This window comes from Perca flavescens, chromosome 22 (assembly GCF_004354835.1).
Source record: "Perca flavescens isolate YP-PL-M2 chromosome 22, PFLA_1.0, whole genome shotgun sequence".
In the NCBI taxonomy this organism is placed as follows: Eukaryota; Metazoa; Chordata; class Actinopteri; order Perciformes; family Percidae; genus Perca; species Perca flavescens.
The window spans coordinates 11,850,512-11,872,240 of NC_041352.1; the positions used below are offsets into that span (position 1 = coordinate 11,850,512).

Consider the following 21,729-nt stretch of genomic DNA (forward strand, 5'->3'; position numbering starts at 1 on the left):
TGAAGAAAACGCCTACATGAGACAGCCGTATGAGGAACGAAAGAAAGTCCACATTTTTCACGAACCTGATAAGAAGGGAAAGACACAAAACACATGATATGGACTTGACCGATTCACTTTTATCACCAGTGTTATGTAGATCAGCCTGCTGAGACTGTGCTTTCTTCACTGTCACATTAGTATCTACTCTGGTTTGGATCTGGGTTACATTGCTTTTATTCAAATAGCTGGGTTCCTTTACTAAAGCAAGCTGATTTTCTGTGGCATAACGGTACCATTTTGATTTCCCTAAATCCAAATCCTCATGCACCGTTGCCCTTTGGGAAGCCTTAAGTAAAAGTAATTGACAGATTTTCAAATGGTTCCAGGTTTTGGATTATATGTATTTCAGAACAGGGGATGGACATATGTCAGTGAGTCTGTTGGCCAATATTCAGAAAGTCCTATGTTTTGATTTGATTTTCTTTTGCCATTTTAGGCTTTTATTTGATAGGACAGTTAAGACATGAAAGGGTAGAAAGAGGGGAATGACATGCAGTAAAGGGGCTGACATGCAGTAAAGGGCTGCAGGTTGGAATTGAACCAACTGCCGCATGGACTGAGCCTCTGTACATGGGGTACACGCCCTACCAGGTGAGCTACCCAGGCACCCCAGAAATTCTTACTTTTTGAAGGCTTTTAAAAACTGATAGGTTTTTAGAGTGTATTCTTCTTTGCAGCTGTAGCATGCTGCACACTCACACTTGCTATCATCTAGTCATAGGTAGTTCAAATACTGAACAGACTTTTACTAATGGAACTTGAGTGGAGAAGATGAGGGTCAAGTGCCTTGCCCAAAGCCACTCTTTAAATCATACCTTTTCATGTGGGATAAAGAAATGCTTTTCCTCTTCCACTGTCCAGATTTCCACAGCTTGTCCAGGGATTCAAACTGGTAATCTTCTGGTCCCAAACTCGGGTCCCTAATCTTCTGGTTAGTGCTGCCTAAATTTATGTGGAAAGGGTATCAGGGTAAAGAGCGGGGACCTTTGAAATCCTCTGGCTTCAGCACCACGGAGAACTTGTGACAGAACAGCAATGTAATAACTTTGCTCTTCATAAAATATGTCCTTAGGCCTTGGCTTTAATCTTCGATCAGTATGTGCTCCCACAGATGGAGCTTTAAACTTGGCGAGGTATGAGTTGGAGAGACTTTTGAGCTTAGTTTAGGAGGTGCCTGTGATGACATGGGATTGAGTCTCAGCTGCTGTGTGCTGCCTTAAATCTGCATCCTCTCCAAATTACTTTTTTACCGACACTTCCACTCTGTCTAAAAAAAATATTATGCCAAAAATATATTGGATGTGGCTTCCCTGCCGAATAAAAAATAGTGCCAGAGACAGAAACTAAGAGCAAAAGAGAAGACTTTTTGTGCCTCAAGTCTGTTGTCATTCAAAACAAGGTGCTTAAGATGCAAACAATGAACAGCTGTTTTCTTTTTCTTTTTCAGCCAAACAATGTCTGCATACTTTGTTAACATGACTAAAGAGGAAATGCGTTGTTTTATTAGACATCAACACATTTAGTTAGTATAAGTTCAGCAAGCAAATCACTCATTACTGTGTCCCTGTCTCAGCACACACACACACACACACACACATATATTTTGAATTGCCCAACATCTGGAATAAAGGTGTTTTACAAGATGCATTAAAGATGCACTTTTTCAAAAACAAGTGTACTGTCAATAAAACCAAACAGTTGTCTGTCCACTCTCTACTATACACACTCACACTCAGCAAACCAACACATACTTGAATCTCAAATCTGTAGCTGTTAAAGTAGGATAATAAGGTTATTGCTTCTTCCACTTGATAAATAGGAGCTCTGGATTAAGTCAGCGCTCTGTGATGACATCATTACAATGAGCGGAGGATTATTTGGGTTTAGTAAGTGTGTTTGCACGAGAGACTCTTGTCTCATCATCAGCAGGGGAAAGTAATTCAAATTTGCTTTTGGTTTGGTGTAATTTCTGACTGGATTGGTCCATTTCAGGTCTGTAAATAAAAAGCATTACGAAGTCTACTTCAGTAAGGAAACAACAGGTGTTTGAAAGAGAAAATACATTGTTGTGTAAGTAAAACCTGAAGGTAAGAAGGAGATTATTAACAGGAGTTTCTTACAGCTATATTAGTTGTCAAAAATATACACTGACGAAAATGGGTCATTAAAATTTTGCATCAGTGCCTAGCGGCTTTACTAAGGACCAGGCCAGGGAGATTAGCCCTCTTTAAACATACTTACGTTACTTTATTTTTGCCTTCATTAGATAGGACAGCTGAAGGGAGGAAAGGGGGAGAAAAAGGGGGAAAGCCATGCAGCAAAGTGCCAGAGGTTGGAATTGAACCTATAGCCGCTGTGATGAGGGCTGAGCCTCCTTCTCTTCCTCTGTATATGGGGTGCATGCTTAACCAGGTGAGCTAACCAGGAACCCCAAGATTTACTTTTGGGATCTTATATTAGAGCTTGTCTCAGAGATTGTTTCAAGGTTTATTGTGTATTTCACAGTCTCTTTTATAGTATATCGTTTTTAATGAGACTTTAAAATGCAGCTCATCTTAGCAAGAGTCAGAGGGAGTGAAGGAACAAACCAGGCAGAAAGTGAAAAAAAATTAAAAGAGGAAGGAACAAAGGAAGGAAAGGAAGAAGAGAAGAAAAATATTTCTTTTGTCAGACAGAGTAGAATAGATTACCCTGCTGTTGGGGCTGGATTTAACCTACAAGCAATCTTCCTGGAGAGTGCCACATGTATGTATATGTGTGTGTGTCTGTGTATGTGTGTGTGTGTGTGTGTGTGTGTGTGTGTGTGTGTGTGTGTGTGTGTGTGTGTGTGTGTGTGTGTGTGTGTGTGTGTGTGTGTGTGTTGTACTCTCTTGGGACAGCTCTTTTATCCCTCAGCACAACATACCACACACAGTCTTCTCTCCATCCTTTTCCTTTTCTCTCTTGTATGCTTTCTATCTCACAAACACTCACACACTTACACCCACATCCACTCTGCCTCTTAAGTTCTCACGTTGCACTTTCTTACACAAACTATGCTGTGCTCTGTTTCCCTCGCAGACACATTGCATTTGGCAGAATAAGACCTCAAGGGTCATGTAATATATTCAGATTTTATGTGTATTGCAGTCTTTGACTTTGTAGATTGGGAGAATAGTCACAGAGAATCTCATTTAACTTCCATCCAAAAATGTTCTCATAACGCAATTGAAGAAATCAGATTATCAGATTAACCAAAAACATGCTTTTGAACTAGTACTGTGTCTTCAGCAATTTTCATATTTTGCCAATAGACTTTGCAGGGTCATTTCTCCAACAGAGGATAGTGGGGAAGAAGTGCAACAGGGTTCAGTATTCTAGTTTTTTAGAATCCAGAAATCTCCTTGCTGTTTATTTTCAATAGGCCTATTTGATATATAAGTAAACATTTGATGAAAATACAAAAATGCACATGCAAACTGGATTATTAAAATACAATTTGCAATGTTAGTACACAGTACTTTCACTGTTATAGGAAAGGTTGAGATGAGAAGATTGATACTACCCTCATGTCTGTGAATATGAAGCTAGCAGCCGGTTGTCTTACAGTAGCTAAACACAAAGATCAGAAACACGGGGAAAACAGCTAGCCTGGCTCTGTCCAGTGGTGACCAAACTACCAAGGTTTTAGTTAAAGATGGACCTCAAAACAAAGGAATGGAACTGGTTGGTAAGTGTAAAAAGTTTATTAATAAAGAAGCAGTGGTGGCAGGGAGCTGGCTGGCTTGGCGTTGATCCACAGAGGAAGGGTGAAAAACCTGACGTTGAAGCACAGGAGAGCAGTGAGGCACACAAGAAGACCTGTGCACACAAAAAACCACAGGTGAGTCTACAAAAAGAGCTGGAGGTCTGAAGCAATAATACATACAATGGATTGCAGGAGCAGGAGCACGAGGGAACAGAAACACAGCACACTACCGAACATGACAGAATTATCTGGTAGAGTAGTGGTGTGAGGACTGGGCTTTTATGGAGTGGGTTGATGAGGTGAGTGGAAGCAGGTGTGCCTTATCTAAGCCCGGGCTACTTGGCTACTAGTAACTGCGGTAAGAAAAACATCACTTGTAAGAAAAACATTACTTGTTTTTCTTACTGTACTTTGAGGGACTTTGATGAGAAACTTGTTTATGTCTTTGTCTCCATTTTGCTTCCACCTCCTGTTGCTAAAATCATATTCTGAGCTGTTCTCACCAATAAGACCAAGTTTACTACATATTTTCATACATTACAGCTGTAAACACGATAATGCCTGATGTGTTAGGAAACTGTGATGCCGTGGGAATAATCTGGGTATTTTCAATTGAGAATCAATAAAAACGGAAACACTAAGCCGTACATAATAAGAATTGATGTCATTATTGTTGACTTTACTTAAAGGTCCCATGGCACGTCCCATTTCACTTTATGATGTTTTTTAACGTTAATATGAGTTCCCCCAGACTGCCTATGGCCCCCCCAGTGGCTAGAAATGGCGATAGGTGTAAACCGAGCCCTGGGTATCCTCCTCTGCCTTTGAGAAAATGAAAGCTCAGATGGGCCGATCTGGAATCTTCCCTTTATGACGTCATAAGGAGCAAGGTTACCTCCCCTTTCTCTGCTTTGCCCGCTCAGAGAATTTGGCCCACCCATGAGAGAGAGACATCATGGCTTGCAAACAAGCGAAGCATGGCAGTTGGTCAAGGCCACACCCCGACCCTCCACCTTGCCCCCCTCTCTCCTCCTCAATAGCATTTAAAGCTACATAAATGGCACATACTAAGGAAAGCTCATTGTGGGACTGGCTCTAGTGGCTGTAATTCTGCACCAAGGCTGAATTTTGGGAAAGAGACTTCAGATACAGTATTAGGGAACCACTAAGGCATATATAAAAGCATCCAAAAAGCAGCATGTCCTGGGTCCTTTAACTATGTATCTAACTACCAATTTATTTTTCTCTCCACCCCCTAAAGTATAGTTTTTCATTCCTATCTCTCCACTTGGCTGGCTATCCCTGTGACTGAGGCGACAATGTCAAATCCTCTTTATTGTAGAAATCTAAGAAAACTTAGATTTATATACAAACTTTTAGGAGTTTTTAGCAGGATAGTTAAACCCCGTCAAAAGTGTTTTCTGGCTCTTACTTCCTGCTTGAAAGTGTAATGGAAAATTTGGCAGGTCAGTAGTTAAATGTGCAGTATATGCTGAATTACAATTACTTCTTTCCATGTGTTCAATAACAGTTCAATGCTTGTTTCGTGATTCTGCCCTGAAGGTATTTAGAACAACATAACACACACAAACACACATTATAATCACTCAGCGTTTTCTCTCCGGTAGTACACCAGATGTTTTTTTTCATGTCTTTGATATATGATATTAATTAGGAAAACAATGATGCAAGGAAATGCTTGACTGACTGTTTGGTTTTTTAATTCATAATGTACTGTAGCTGACTGACTAGCTTGCAGGGGGAAAGCTTTGTTGGCTGTCTTGATTGACAGACTTGCCTGCATTGCTGACTGTCCGGCTGCTTAGGTAACGCACCAGCAGCTAAAGAATTACAAAATCCTGTACCAGAGAAAAAATCAATAGCTATTGAGGATTCTGTAAATAAAAAGCAGCTTTTAAAGTATGGATTGCTTTTTCTCTCGAGCCATGTTCTAAACAAAATACATGATAGAGGGTAATAAAAAATGTTTACTGAAGCAGCATGAGAACATGGTAATGAAGTATTAAAGCAAAGTACTTGGCAGGGATCAGACGCAAAACTATGAGCTCAATTATCCAAAGCACTACTATGCCAACAAAAGGATTCTTTAGCAGAGTGACGGAGTGACTCATTTTCCAGGGTTACAAAAGGCTAATATCAAAACTAAGGTGATCTGAACAAGTAGTATCATTAAAAAAATGAATGAGGTTGAACCTAAAAGAGTCTGACACAGTAAGGTGTCAGATATTCTGTTTAAGGATTTCCTTAAACCAGGAAATCCAACAGCTGTGAGGCTCTTGTTGGTGTGTTTTTATCTGTCAGTGGGCTGCTGGACCGTCAGCTGTGATAGAGCTTTAAGGCTATAGCTCATTGTTTAATTGAGTGAATAAATTAATTTAGTTCCCAAATGGTTGGTCATGTAGCATACTCTAGAATACAGATTCAAACCAATGCAGTGTGTTGGTGAATCAGCTCATTTTTTCAGGTCCATTCTCATCTTTCTGCATTGCCATACATTTGAAAATAAATAGCCAGAGTCTTGGATGAGATGGTATATAGAGGGTCAGATATAAATGCCAGATTTAATGGAAGGTGAGCAATTATATTGTCTTACATCACAGCTGCTGTGGCTTTTGGATGTAATGTCATGTTTGCCAGTCACCAATGGAATATTTTGACAGTGACCAGTGGAAAGTACAATATTCATTGTACTTGTCAGCCTGTCCTGCACTGAACCTTCTCTACTGGCTCCATTTCTGACCTGGAGATGGATCATCAACACAGGTCACTGGACACGGGTCAACTCTTCGAAAAAGACTACTGACCTGATGCAGGTCAAGAGCTTGGTGTAAAAAACTCTAATAGAATGTTTTTATTGGACCTGCCATTCCAGCTGGATGATTGGCTGGCTGGTTTGCAAGCTGACCAGCTGGCAGTTCAGTTACTTCATCAGTACAGGAAACACACTGTATTGCTCAAAAGCAGAAGTCTGAAAATCAGTTTCTTTCCCCACACCTGGATGTCAAGTGTCAGAAGCTTTACACAACGTATCCCTCCCATGGAGGTTTCAATCAACATGACAGCATTCTTGTAAAAAAAAAGAAAAAAAAAAGACATTTTTTAAAAATTATATATTTTAGAAAAAGAGAGCATATTTGGCGGAATGACCATGCCAAATCATTGCTGTCTTGCTCTCATGTGGAAAGTAAAGATTATTGAATGCTCCTGGGGTTGAACAATTTGGCCTCATCATCCAGAATTCCTCAGCTGGCCCGCCAGTAAGTCTGCCTGCCAGCTATTATTGATTCTTTCCAGTTTAGGAGCATGGCAGCAGCACAGGCTAATAATACAAGTAAGTGAATGAGAGTGAATGTTTATCTGTTTGTTTTAGTGTGCACACAAACCAGTGTAAAGAAGGGGGGGGGAGGGAATTATACAAAAAAAGAGACTTGGAGAGAGTTAGATTCCTTGGGTTCAATTCAAAAGAGCAATATCTCCGCATGTGAGGCTCCATCAATTTTGTCTCTCTGCAATTGTACAGTTTGCTCATTGCCAACTACTGAGATATTGACTCCCCACAGACTTACACACACAAAATTATCTTTTCTACGGTGTATAATTTACTTAGGGTTTTTGCATCACTGCAAGGCTCTAAACTTGATATGCATCATCATCATTGCCCATGCAGGAAAGAAGTGTGAGATCATAAGAATATTGGGAAGATGAAAGATAAAAACACAGAAGGATTGCTCTCTCCTGACTCCTGACATATGGAGAAAAAAGATGCAATATGCAAGTATAGAGAAAAAAAAATGCAATATGCAAGCATAGAGGTAGAATATGCAAGTATTATTTGTTCAAAGCATGAAGCATTGCCACTGCCAGTAAGTGCTATATTTATATCATGCTACAATTGGGTATATGCTGAGAAGAAGAAAATATAAAATAAATATATATCATATTGACATTGATGCCCTTCTCCCCACAGCTTCACAAGTTTGTTTCACACATAGTGAAAGATTTTGCTCACATATCCAAAAAATTGGGCCCATAACACATGCATGGCATATTGAGAGCGCTCAGGCAATAACAGGTGCCAGATCTGCATTTATCAGATGCAAAAGAGGGAAGTGAAAGCCGGAAAGTAAAAGGTGGAAAGTAAGCAAGTGTAGGGGGAAATAAAATGAGACAAGTCTTGATGTGGTAATATTCAGCAGACCATGTGCATGTGATCCCAGGGATAATGGTATCGGCTCATGTCACAGGAAACCTCTAATTCCAATCTTAATGAGATATCTCATCCTGGAGAATACCATGTATATGAACCAGTGCCCCTCACTGCAAAATAAAGAGTCAGAAGGATTTCTGTCTCAGCAGAAGAAATACTATTACTTTCTGCAAGTGTCACGAAAAATAATAGATAGATAGATGGATGAATGGATGAATACATGCATGGATTGATCGATTGATGAAAGATAGATAGATATATAGACATATAGATAGATTATAGATAGATAGATATAACAGGGTGAAGGCTGTTCTAAAGAGATGGGTTTTGAGAAGTGATTTGAATGTGTCCAGGTCAGTACAGTCACGGATGTGTATGGGTAGAGAGTTCCTAAAGGGAGGGGGCTGCGATGGTGAAAGGTCTGTCACCTCAGGTACGGTGTTTGGTTCTTAGTGGTGTGGAGACAAGGTTTGTGTCGGAGGAGTGGAGGTAAAACTGGATTCTGGAGAACCGGTGTGATGTGGTCGCAGGAGCGGGTGTAAGGCTTTTGCAGATAAACCATAGAGGATGCTGTTGCAGTTGTCGATTCTGGAAGTGATGAAAACGTGAATCAGATAGATAGATAGATAGATAGATAGATAGATAAATAGATACAGTCATGTATCTATCTAGAGATATACCTAGAGATTGGCATGGGGTACTTTCCATAAAATCATCTCTCAATGCAAATCAAACCAGCTATAGGCTAACTGAAATAAAACCATGCCTATCTCTAGGTATGGTGAAGGGTATGTGATGATGTGGGGGGGCTATTTTAATTCCAAAGGCCAAGGGAACTTTATCAGGATGCATAGTATCCTGGATCCATGAAATAACTGGCCTTTAAAAATCTAAATCTGCCTGCCTCTATGGAAATTTAACATAGGGGTGTACTTACTTATGCCCCATGTATTTTAAGGAAGAACATTTATTTATTTACAATACATCATTCATTCACAAAGAAAATTGGTGTCCTTAAATATTGGATTTTTTCCTCAATTTTTTAATTAAAGCATTAAGATCAATTTCCAAAAGATGATTTTTTTATTCCTCTGTTTAATCAACTTTAGCATGGGTGTCCTAATTGTTTCACATGACTGTAGATAGATAGATAGATAGATAGATAGATAGATAGATAGATAGATAGATAGATAGATAGATAGATAGATAGATAGATAGATAGATTGATAGATTAGATAGATCTTGAACTTTTTGTCCGCTGCCATACCCTATTTGTAGAGCAACATTCTTTTTCAGGTCTTTTAGGGCAATTATTGAGTTGGATGTTCAAGTAACTAACTGTAGACTGTCTGTTACTCATCTCTGTGAGTATCTACCTCCTTTGAACTCTTCCATTAAGGAGCCATTTCTGACCAGTCCTGCTGTGTGCCACATGTCTTTTGGGAGGCGGACCAATCTAGATACACACAGGACAGTGCTGAGCTTAAAAAGCCCAGCAGTGTTGCAGTTCTTTACACACTCACAACAAAGCCTGTGAATTTCTATCATACCCTGTTCAAAGGCACATGAATCTTATTTAGTTCATTCTCTCTTATTTTACAAAGTACATACAGTATAACTACCTATTTTCTCCCATTGAGTTAATATACAGAATATTATGATAGAAATATCAACATATAATGCTGTAAATAAAAATGTGAAAAGAAAGGAGCTTTTAATAAATCTTTTTAAAGTGCGTGAATAAATCCAACCGCCCCATGTCAGATTTCAGACAAAGAAGATCTACAGTGTGTTTGCACTTTCAAATAGTAAAAGATGATCCAAAGTAAGATGCAAGTTGTGGGCCACCGGCCCATACAAGAGCACAGCCGTGATGCAGTGTGCAGCGGAGCCCACGTCATGATCCATCCGCCCCAATGATCACCAAATCCTGAACACAAAACCAGCAAGCCGCGGCAATATATATGCACCGAGGCAACGGTTGAGTTTGTGGCAGAAAAACAATATGACAAGAGGATTGTAAAAAGAAGTATAGTATAGAGCTTCAACACTTCAACACTTGACATATTGTTTTATCATACAGCTGACATATACTTACAATAAAAAACAACATAAACAAAGTGATATGTAGTCAGACCGAAGCACATCACACAGCCACAATCTATTGCTCATCTTTCACAAATAGTGACAAGAGCAACCTACACACAACCCAGCCAGCAAAAGTATGCTCAAATTGGGAGAGCATGTACACAAATCCAGAAGCGCACACATCCAGTAAGCAACCACATTTAACCAGAAACGCCAAAGCCAGCAGAGTAACCATCAGACTGACAGTAAAAAGACGAGGGCCTACTATGATAACGGCTTTGTCAAAATAACCCCCAGCTGCGCACACAGTATCCTCATACACACACAAACACAATCACAAAAAATAAAATAAATCTTAAACATTATAGCAAATGTTCTGCAGGTTAAACCAGTAATAACAGTGTTTCGCAGTAATGTTGCTACTTTGAACATTTTAAATCCCTTGTAATAGCAAAAACTATTTCTCTTTTCAACTTAAGCATATAAGTCAGTTAAATTGTTTTGCTTTGGGGCATTCAATGACAGTATAGCAACATGGCATCAATCACAAAGTGCTTCAAATCTTTTTTATGAACAGAACAAATGCATATTTAAGAATTTGCCAATACCTATAGTAGTGATTAATAGATTTTGTTCATACCCCCTACATTTTTTCATATCCTACATGGCTCATGATTTGTATTGATTTCCATTTTGCCTTATGGATTAAACTCTCTTGGGAATTGTGGCCTTAAACTGCAACAATAGATTGATTCAAACACTGATGGCGACCACAAACATTTCACAAACATTAAATTGCCAACAGAACGGGCGGTTTAAGTTGAAGCTCGCATACACCCACATACACATACATTGTGGATGGGCAGGTTAAACAGAATGAAATGAGAAAGAGGCTGGGTACTTTTAAAATCCCATCTGGGATTCAGTCAAGCAGTCATGACACCAAATTAGCATTTACGGCGAGGAGCAATTACCTAGAGAAAAGCTAACTGCGCTCAGCGTTCTGCAACTGTACCTGCCTTTAATACCGGGGACAGCGTCTCTTTCTGTCACACACAAAGACCCTTGCTCTCTTTCTCTCTCTCTCTCTCTCTCTCACACACACACACACACACACACACACACACACACATATACATTTGTTCTATTGCTCTTTGACTCCTTCCTTATCAGATCAACAAAATTCCTAATTTATCACCACTTTCTTTATATGCACACATGCACATACCCATGATCCTGCCATGACATCAATTTCATGAGTTCTTCAACCAAAAGCAAAGTGAACAAGAGCAAGATATGGAAGGAGGGCAGAGAGGCGGGGAGGGAGGAATTAGAGTGAATAAGTAGCAAACGAGTAGATATGTGAGAAATTCATTTTATGCATTACGCGCTAAGCCAAGGCTCCTCATCCACGGGTTTTCTTTTTGGTCCCTTATGCATTTGGAACAATATAGGGTCACCCTCCCAGAGACATTAAGCCCCTGCTGCTTTTGTCTGTCCACTGCTGAGACAGCATATAGCCCTCCACTAGGAAATGGCAGAGTATTAAAAAGTATTAAGAAAGAGTCAGAGTGGGAATGGGAAGCGATAAGAAATGAAAGTTTACATACAGCACAGCTATCTTTGAGGTTTTCCATTGAGAAAGGGTTTAGTGAACGAGTGGGTGGCACATGTATCAAAACTGAGAAGATAAAACTGACTTATACAGTCATACAGATTTATGATAAAATTAAGCTAATCATGCTTCATCAGGGTTTAGTTTGTGCAAATGAAATGTATGAAAGCGAGCAAGACTTGAAATTGGGCTCCAAAATGTTTTCCATCAAACTGTCACAACTTGAAGTGAAGTTGAATTTGTAAGAGCCTCTTATCATCTCAAAGCAGAAGAGACAGGAAGTGCAGCAGCCGACGAGGTCCATCATAAACTCACCATTACATGGAGTGTAGGATGCAGTCATATCTTAATGCCATATGTTCTTAAACAAACTCATATGCACATAGAGTATTTTCACATACATTTGTAGTCAAAAGGTCATTTTTGCAGCCGTCACAGCAATAATACATTCTAAGGGTTTCTAATCAGGGACAGATAACATGACCAGAGCTGTGATTAGCACATGCTCAGCCATGAGTCGCCCCCTCCTTGCCATCCAGCGCTGACCACAGACTCTCTCTATTAGCAATCACCTGTGTTTGCTGTGTTTACAAGGACAAAATCTGATGCATCTGGTCATTTACATGCTTTTCACACCTTTAACTTCTGCATATATATGAGCCCATTTCCTTGCCTCAGCCCTCAATGAGTGCTCTTAGGCAGAGTTATAACTCGCCTGAGTGAATGGCAATTGGCACGCCAAAAATCTAAATCAGGACTTGGCGTTGCGGAAGTGGAGTGCTGAAGAAGTTTGCTGGCAAACTTTAGATGGGAGGGATCAAGCTTGTTTATCATTGTCAATGTTTCCAATGACAAAAAAAATTAAATGAAAAAATAAATTGCAAATTTCCTTAAGATCTGTTATTTTAGCCTTTACAAAACAATATTTAAAGTTCATACAATAATAAGCTATTAAAATAATTGTTGATGTTAATGTTAAACATGTATGTGGCACAGTGAATCCTTAAGCTTAAAGGAGAATTCCGGTCGATTTCGACCCGTAGCTCTGTTGTTTGTAAATCAGGAGTACTGTCAGTAGCGAGAAAAACGAAAACAAACGGTGCCGCCTACACCGAGTTATCCTCCTGCTAGATTTTGCACCCAACAGTCTTAAACAAGGCTTAAACAGGGCAAGTTTTAAACGCGTTTTTAGCCTCTAAACGTGTGTCGAAATGCCATTACTAGTGCTTAGCCATGTGCAGTTATTCCTTACGAGGGAACACAGCGAATTTGACGGCAGTAGATGTGACAGAAAGGCATAAAAGTTGTGTTAATCCTTACCTCTGTTTATGTACTGCTTTCCGGTCAAGTCCTCAACAATCGAGTGCCGATACAATACAATCCAATACAATCCAATATTCCAAAATGTATTTTTTCCACAAAAAATCGATTTGCCGTGGTCCTGTCCATAGTAATGAGCATGTATCAACAGGCTGTAACCTGACACCGCAGTGAAGCAGCGCTGACCTACAGTTCAAGAGTTCAGGAGCTCATTTGCATAGGTAACCTAGCAACGGCGGAGCCTGCCTGTCGGCAGAAGCAGGGAGGAGCTCACAGAGCTGACAGACGGAGCTTGGAGTTAGATCAGGACTAATATGAGAAAATGCTTCGAGTCCCCCCCCCCCCCCCAGCCAATGCAGACTCGTGGCCTACCGGGTGATTCTGGAGTGGGTTCTGAGAGGAGAGCGCCTTGGCTGTAGCACCAGAAGAACATTGCCTACCTGTGTTATAGCAGCAATCAGACAAGAGTACCCCTCCCCAACTGGAAGTTACACAGGATTCAAAGAGGCAGAGGACATTTTCTGAGTCAAAAACTATCATTTCTAGTAATACTTGGTATGGCCATTACTAGGAATAAACTAAGTAAATTGTAAGAATCAATAAATTGTAAGAATAAGTACATTGTACAGTTCTATACTTCACCTGTCTGTTACAGTGGTTTTATAATATAACAATACACATCACATTTGTGCTTTTGTGTCTTTACTTCAACAAAAAGGAAATAACAATATCACAACATTTAGTGTTTTTTTTTTTTTTTTCAAGAATTCACCAACACCGTGAAACATTTCTTCACAGAAAAAATAGTGAGAATTACAATAGCCTTGGAAAGTATAAATCATAAAGACGTTACCTCCAATTTGTCTGCAGCTGGTCTTTTCGCTTTAGGAATGGCATTTTCCTTCAGATACCGGGACTTGACGCTCTTTTCGGTGAAGTCAATGTTCGCTACAAACACTGTAATCTACGGTGGCCGAGAAGGGTCACAACACATACAAACGCCACAACAACTGCATATTCAGAAAACACCTCCAAATTCAGCAAAACACATGCAAACGCTGCCACAACAACTGCATATACAGAAAACACCTCCAAATTCAGAAAACACATACAAACGCCACAACAACTACATATTCAGAAAACACATACAAACGCCAAAACAACTACATATTCAGAAAACACCTACAAACGCCACAACAACTACATATTCAGAAAACACCACCAAATTCTGAAAACAACTTTGTCAAATTCATATCACGTAAGCTGCAAATATTCACACGACAAGTAAATAGGGAAATGAACTGCAAGCTGCAAAGACGACAACGGAAATTTTTCCAGGGGGGCAATAATCAGTGACGGACCCGCATCCATCCGGGGTGCAAAATTACGAATCCAACTATGGCCACGGCGAAATAATAATTTAAATGTAAGTATCTTTAGTGTGTCGTACATGTGTTATCACCGTTAATGTTTTACATCGATGTAATGCTTAACGCTTCAATGCTGGTACAAATTGCTATAGTAATTAGGTAGATACACCCGAGCTAACGTTAAGCTATCGTTAACAGTAGGCTGTTAGCTAGCTAGGTTGCTGTCTTTTTGTACCATTTGCGTTTTTAAAGTTTGTCCGGTGGCATTTTCATCTCTTTTATATAACGTTAGCCGAGATTTAGAAATGTGTGTTTATCAGTTGTAGCTGCATGATTTAAGGTAACGCTACACCTTATTTACTTCACTATCAACATTACATGAAGGCTAAAATATATGAGTAGTATCCCATGTAACAAGTATAACGTTGCATATAACGTTACGTTATGGAATTCATAATGGTAAACATATTTTTCTTGTGTTTGCTGTCTTTTAACAGGGACAAATGGAGGTGGTCGCTGATGATGGGAAAGCAAAAGACAAGCAGGGAGACAGAGGCCAAAGAGAGATGTTGAATAGCTAGATTATTTGCCATTCTGAAAATAAATGCATTAACTTAACTGGTTTGTCTTTGTCATTTCGTTTTTGGGTGTGTATATAATATAAACGTTTTTCAATTTCTATTTCTAACTGAATAATTATATTCAGATGGTACCTATTTCAATAACTTGTAAGGTATATAAGCTCTAAAAAGACATTAACGAAACGTGTATCTTTATTATAACATTTATTCAAACATTACTAAACTGTACACAAGTATATTCAACATGAAGCGGCGACCAGACTCAGTAGCTGATGATGGGGTTGCTTCAAGACTGCAGACAGAAGGAGAAAGCTTTAGGTTAGTCCAGTAGTTATCCAACCTGTCCTGGTAAGATTAGAATTGTATCACAAATATATTTAAGCATACTGCATATCATACTGCCTGTGGTAGGTCATTAGCTGGTAGTATTTACCTTGTAGATGCTGATCATATTTTGCACTGCATTTGTTTGAAAGCTAGAAGCTACTGGACAATGGGCTAATGTTACATACATTTAGTAAACTACGAGCTAATGTATACTTCTACTGTAAGGATAATGCAATTAAGATTAATGCAATTGCAAACATGAACTCTCACAATTTTTTTTTAATTTACTGACATGGGATAAATAAGAGAAAACGACTATTGCTTACATTAAAGCCTAACAGTGTCGGTAACGTTACCTACCTTAGCACGTTGCGGCAAAGTTGCCGACAGATTATTCTCCTCCTGCAAGCAGACTGACGCTGATTCATATTCTTCATTTCAACAAAAACATTGAACAGCACAGTTCACAGTTCCACATCCATGTCGTCCGGTGTTTTGAAATGCAGCGCGGAAGTGAAGGTGGCGAAACACTTTCAATGACGCAAGCACGAAATGACGTGCACTTGCTAGCCTGTTCCAATGTACATGTTGTCCAAATGTCTGACCTAGCCCTCTGAAGGACCCTTGACAATGAGAAACGGCAGATAGCGAGAAGACAACCAGATGGATGCGGGTCCGTCACTGATTATGGCCCCCCTGGAAACATTTCCGTTGTCGTCTTTGCAGCTTGCAGTTCGTTTCCTTATTTACTCGTGCTGTGATTATTTGCAGTGTACGTGATGTGAAATCGACGAAGTTGTTTTCTGAATTTGTATGTGTTTTCTGAATATGTAGTTGTTGTGGCGTTTGTATGTGTTTTCTGAATTTGGAAGTGTTTTCTGAATATGTAGTTGTTGTGGCGTTTGTATGTGTTTTCTGAATTTGGAGGTGTTTTCTGAATATGTAGTTGTTGTGGCGTCTGCATGTGTTTTCTGAATTTGGAGGTGTTTTCTGAATATGCAGTTGTTGTGGCGGCGTTTGCATGTGTTTTGCTGAATTTGGAGGTGTTTTCTGAATATGCAGTTGTTGTGGCGGCGTTTGCATGTGTTTTGCTGAATTTGGAGGTGTTTTCTGAATATGCAGTTGTTGTGGCGGCGTTTGCATGTGTTTTGCTGAATTTGGAGGTGTTTTCTGAATATGCAGTTGTTGTGGCGTTTGTATGTGTTGTGACCCTTCTCGGCCACCGTAGTAATCTCTCTCATGTAGCTAATGTTATCAAGGGAGCTGAAGTGCAACCAGCCATAACTGTAAAATCTCCCGGCTGAGGAGGTTGTAGACGGTGAAAGCTCAAGCTCAAATATCTCTTCATTTGGTTGCCGTAATTTTGGAAAGGCACAAACTCACTTACCTATGCAAATGAGCTCCTGAACTCTTGAACTGTAGGTCAGCGCTGCTTCACTGCGGTGTCAGGTTACAGCCTGTTGATACATGCTCATTACTATGGACAGGACCACGGCAAATCGATTTTTTGTGGAAAAAATAAATTTTGGATTATTGGATTATATGAGATCGGCACTCGATTGTTGAGGACTTGACCGGAAAGCAGTACATAAACAGAGGTAAGGATTAACACAACTTTTATGCCTTTCTGTCACATCTACTGCCGTCAAATTCGCTGTGTTCCCTCGTAAGGAATAACTGCACATGGCTAAGCACTAGTAATGGCATTTCGAACACGTTTAGAGGCTAAAAACGCGTTTAAAACTTGCCCTGTTTAAGCCTTGTTTAAGACTGTTGGGTGCAAAATCTAGCAGGAGGATAACTCGGTGTAGGCGGCACCGTTTGTTTTCGTTTTTCTCGCTACTGACAGTACTCCTGATTTACAAACAACAGAGCTACGGGTCGAAATCAACCGGAATTCTCCTTTAACTGTATCTGTGGATGGCTACCTTGGTGGCTGACTTACCTATAGGCCAGTGCATGAAGTGGGAAAAAAAAAGGTGCCGGTACTCTCTTGCATTGGCAAATCATTATGACATTTGAGGTTTCTACAGTGAAAATGTAAGTTATTTATTAACAATAATTTATTGTTATTTATTAACAACATAAATTTATGTATTTATTTAAAAAGTTGTGTGTGTGTGTGTGTGTGTGTGTGTGTGTGTGTGTGTGTGTGTGTGTGTGTGATTCTCTTGACAGCTGTTGTAAAATGGGGCTGCAGCTCCTTTAAAGCGCCCATATTATGCCCATTTTCAGGTTCATAACTGTATTTTAAGGTTGTACCAGAATAGGTTTAATTTTCTAAAAACACCATATTTTTGTTGTACTGCACAGCTCTCTCTCACTGCGGCAGATCCTCTTTTCACCTGGTTTCTGTTTTAGCTACAGAGTGAGACCTCTTTTCATCTTCTTCTTCTGTACTACCTTTGATTGCACTCGCACATGCTCAGTAGCTCAGATGTAGTTCATGTCAGCTAGCTAACTCTAGAGACAGTAAAAGAAAGCCTGTTTCTCCAACTTTGGTCAGTTACAAGGCAGGATTAGCTGGGAGACTTCTAAATGAGGGCGCAAATGTAAGTAGTTCTTTTGTAGATTATGGTGAACTTGTGTGTGTTGTAGCAGTGCTTAGCTATTGAGAACGACGTAGCATGCTAGCAACGTTACGAGCTAACGGTTGTGGTTAGCCAGCTCATTTCGGACTGTGACGTCACAGTCCGAGCCGATTTTTGAACAGCTCATTAGGAAACTGAAGGCAGGACACATTCAGAAACCGTATCTTACTAAGAACAGCATGGATGGATTTTTTTCAAAGTTTGTATGTGTGTGGAAGCACCAGAGACACAAAAGAACACCCCAAATCCCAGAAAAAGTGATTTTTTCATAATATGGGCACTTTAAGAGAGCTCAGTGGTGGAATAAGTTTAAGTGTTGTACACAGTGTGTGCGATGTCTGAAACAAACTCAACACACTTCTTTTTAGTTTCTAGGTTTTCAGCAGGGAAAAATCTGTTACGGTCAGGCTGCAGGCATCAGACAGCTTTTCCGAAGTAACGTCCGTGGCTAAGCAAACTTTTGATAGGGTGGGCAGACTGCTTGCCTTTACGTGATTTGTCAAGATCCAAGGTAAATCACGTAGTGCCATCTGGGTAGTGTAGTTTATGTAACGTTAGGGTCAATCTCTCTGACACTGATGCTTTCTCTGTCAGTGGTAGAGTACCGGCTACATGTGAGAAGTAGCGGTACGCGAGAAAAAGTGCAGGTACGCTTAAGTGTAAAATGTAGAAGTGCCGGTACTGCGTACCGAGAAGGCTACCAGCCCACTATAGGCCAGTAAGCCTAAAATCAAGTAATTTTTTTTCTTCCACAAATAGGCTGATTTATCTTTGTTAATAATATGTTGGATTCATGTCAATGTATATATTTCAGACATTAAAATTTTTGAAAGAAAAAAATACCTTCAGAAAAATTATCAAACAACAATTTTGTGGCCCCCCTGCAGTAACTCTGGGGGTCCCGGACATGGACAGTAAAATAAATGGACCAACAGATCCCGTTGCTCTGGACGGAGACCAGTGATATTAGAAGCACTTTTCCGGTGATAGCTGAGCGTTAATCAAAAAGAAGCGTCATCAAAATGAATGGCGGTCAATGGAACGCTAACGGCGGGTGATGGCTTGTTAGCATCAAAATGGCGCCATAGGAGGTACGCGTTGTGGAGAGAGGCTTACCCACTTGGTCCCGGACCCCCTCACGTCAGAGCTTGCCTCACATGCAAGCTCTGATCTTCTTCTACTTCTTCTGTGCTGCTGCTGCTCGTTGCTGGTCGAGGTATGTTGGCTGAGTTGCAGTAGCTACAACGCTGTTTTGTTTGTTTGTTCAGGTCGCTAAAAGTTTTATATACATGTCCTAATGACGTTCATCTCTGCTGGGCGAGCCGGCCCCGTGTTAATTGTTATGTATTATGTTTCCTGCTGGTTTAATCACTTTGTAACTTGCATAATGTTCCCTGGACATAGGTCACCAGGCTTAGAGATTATTTAGCTTGCTTTACTTCAATTATAACTGCTTTAAGTTTATCCATTATACTTTGTTTACCTCGGTGTTTGTCATTTTTGATTTGCTAGCATTTTAATTCTGTTTAACTTAAGATTACATTTTAGCTTTAAATATTTGTTCTTTTAAACTGTTTTTGTCCGGATCATTTTGTGTATTTAATATAGGCTCTAGGCTTATTTATTTATTTAAGTTTTTCTCTGGTTGAATATTTTGTTTCTTTCTCGTTTCTGACATCATTTTAGAACTACTATCTTAAAGGTGTTGTTTGCTCAAACTGTAATTGTAGTAGTCACAGCTGTATTTTTGTGTGCCCTGATTTATAAATCATTGTGGAGCTGAGCGCACAGGCATGAGCCTCATTTCCACTCCCACAGGTAGCTGAATGATGTACATGAATGGATGTACAAACATCTGTTTGCATATCAATAGCCCCATCACTCATTAGATCCGTCAATGAGAAGAACAGCAAAGCAAAAGTGCAATTCACCGACTGTGTCAAGGTCCTCCAACGGAGCAGCTGTCGTTATGCACGGCTGTGGCTATTTGTAATGCCCATTCCACCAATTCATCACGTATCTCCAAAGCATCTTCACCGTAATGTGTCAAACATCATCATTATTATTAAACGTCATAAGGATGATTCATTCATTGCGCTGTTGTTGAAACAGACCTTGCAAAGTGCTTCACAATTCAGGATAAAATCAAATGCTCATTAAAAGGCAGATAATGACTCAAATGTCAACACAAATGATGACATTCATATAATTTAAACGGAAGTTTACAAATGTGCCTTTGATTGACATTTTACAGAACGCTTTGTGGGAAAAGGCGAATGCATTTTTTATACATCTGGCCCCAGAAGTTTCAGTGTTTGTGTCCTCTTTGGTTTGTTTGGAATGCACACACACACACACACACACACACACACACACACACACACACACACACAAGCAATGCCTTGATCTTGTAGACTAGAGGATGACAAAAACTCTAAAACATATTGGTCATTTCAAAAAAAGTTCAGTCTCTTTTAAACTTTCAGTCAGACCCAGATCTGGCAGAGACAGATGCATCATCTGCTTTGTTCAGCAAACCGACGCTCGTCATTGAAAAACAATTAAAAACATTTGCTGCATCCTAAATCCAGACATAAATTCACTCTTTCAGGACTCAATGACTCCATTTCCTTCAAAGGCGCTGCTCTAGACATGTATTCATAGAGAATCCCAAATGGTCTATGTACTGTATAAAGGAAGGCTTTCTACACACCATGACTTTTTTACCCTTTCATATAATGACACCTTACTCAATCAGCCAGTCTACTGATTGTAATGTTTCCTTTGAGCTGTTAACACTCTTTAAGACGAGCTTCTCTGCTCTACAGCTCAAGCACCTTTTTTTTTAAGTGCTTTTTTTCTTTCTGCTGCAAATCCTAGCCACTGCAAGACCTTTACAACCTCAGTAATAGCAGTCCCCTGACTCCAGTCCCTCACTGCTGAGGTTCCCAGTGTGACGACCAGCAACCTTTTAAACCTCACTTTGCCACAGAGCGATTGAGAAGATTTATAACATCTGTCAAATCCAGCCTTTTCTCCCCAGGGATTCAGCTCAAGTCCTTGCCCAAACCCCAGTCATTTCTTGACTAGACCCCCTGTTGGCTCAGCTCCCTGTGGACTTCTGTCTGTGCCGTGCAATTCACCCATTACACCACAGCCCACCTTTCTACATTCCTCCAAGTCACCTCAATGCTGACAGCAATATAAAGGATCCGGCAGTGTGTGTACCCCCTACCTCCAGGCAATGGTTCAACCTTATATTCCAGCTTTGCACTCTGTAGTTAATAGGTGCTCAGCATTCTCTTCCCTGTGGCGACCCGGCTATCACTGCGCTCTGTCTGGACAATTCACCCTCCTGGGTCCTCAGTGGTGAAATGATCCTGCTGTCAGTAGCAAGACAGCAGAATCACTCCTTATCTATTGTGTAATAAAAACTTACACCTCACCCCAGACTTTGTCCAGCCTTCCCTTTTCCTTCTTTTTCCTTTTACACTTCCAGCTAAAACTCAACTAAAATAAATCCTTAGCAATGTTTAACAGGGTTATTTTACCATGTTCCTGAACCACGGTCTTGTCAGTTTTGTTGCTCCTTGCCCTCTTGCCATTGCCAGACTACTTCTGGTCTTTCTAATCAGTACTGCCCATAATGTTTTTGTTTTGCTGAGTTGCTGTAAAGGAAGGGGCTGGCAATTAGGGATATCACCATACCAGAAATCTAGTAGTCGGTACCGATACCACCAAAAGTACACAATACTCGATACCAATGTCAATACCACTGTGAGTAAAAAAGATAAATAATTAAATTTAAAAATAAATTTTTTGTTTAAAAGCGCTAAAGTT

At 40.0% G+C, this 21,729-nt stretch overlaps 1 long non-coding RNA gene across 1 annotated transcript in view; it reads right to left on the reverse strand.

The window, feature by feature from the left end:
- Positions 1 to 3,810: 3,810 nt before the first annotated feature.
- The window catches only part of LOC114549291 (uncharacterized), a 37,311-nt gene continuing 19,392 nt past the window's right edge, over positions 3,811 to 21,729 (reverse strand). The window contains exon 3 of the long non-coding RNA XR_003691524.1: positions 3,811 to 3,882. This is a non-coding gene — a long non-coding RNA (uncharacterized LOC114549291). The remainder of the gene's footprint in view (positions 3,883 to 21,729) is intronic.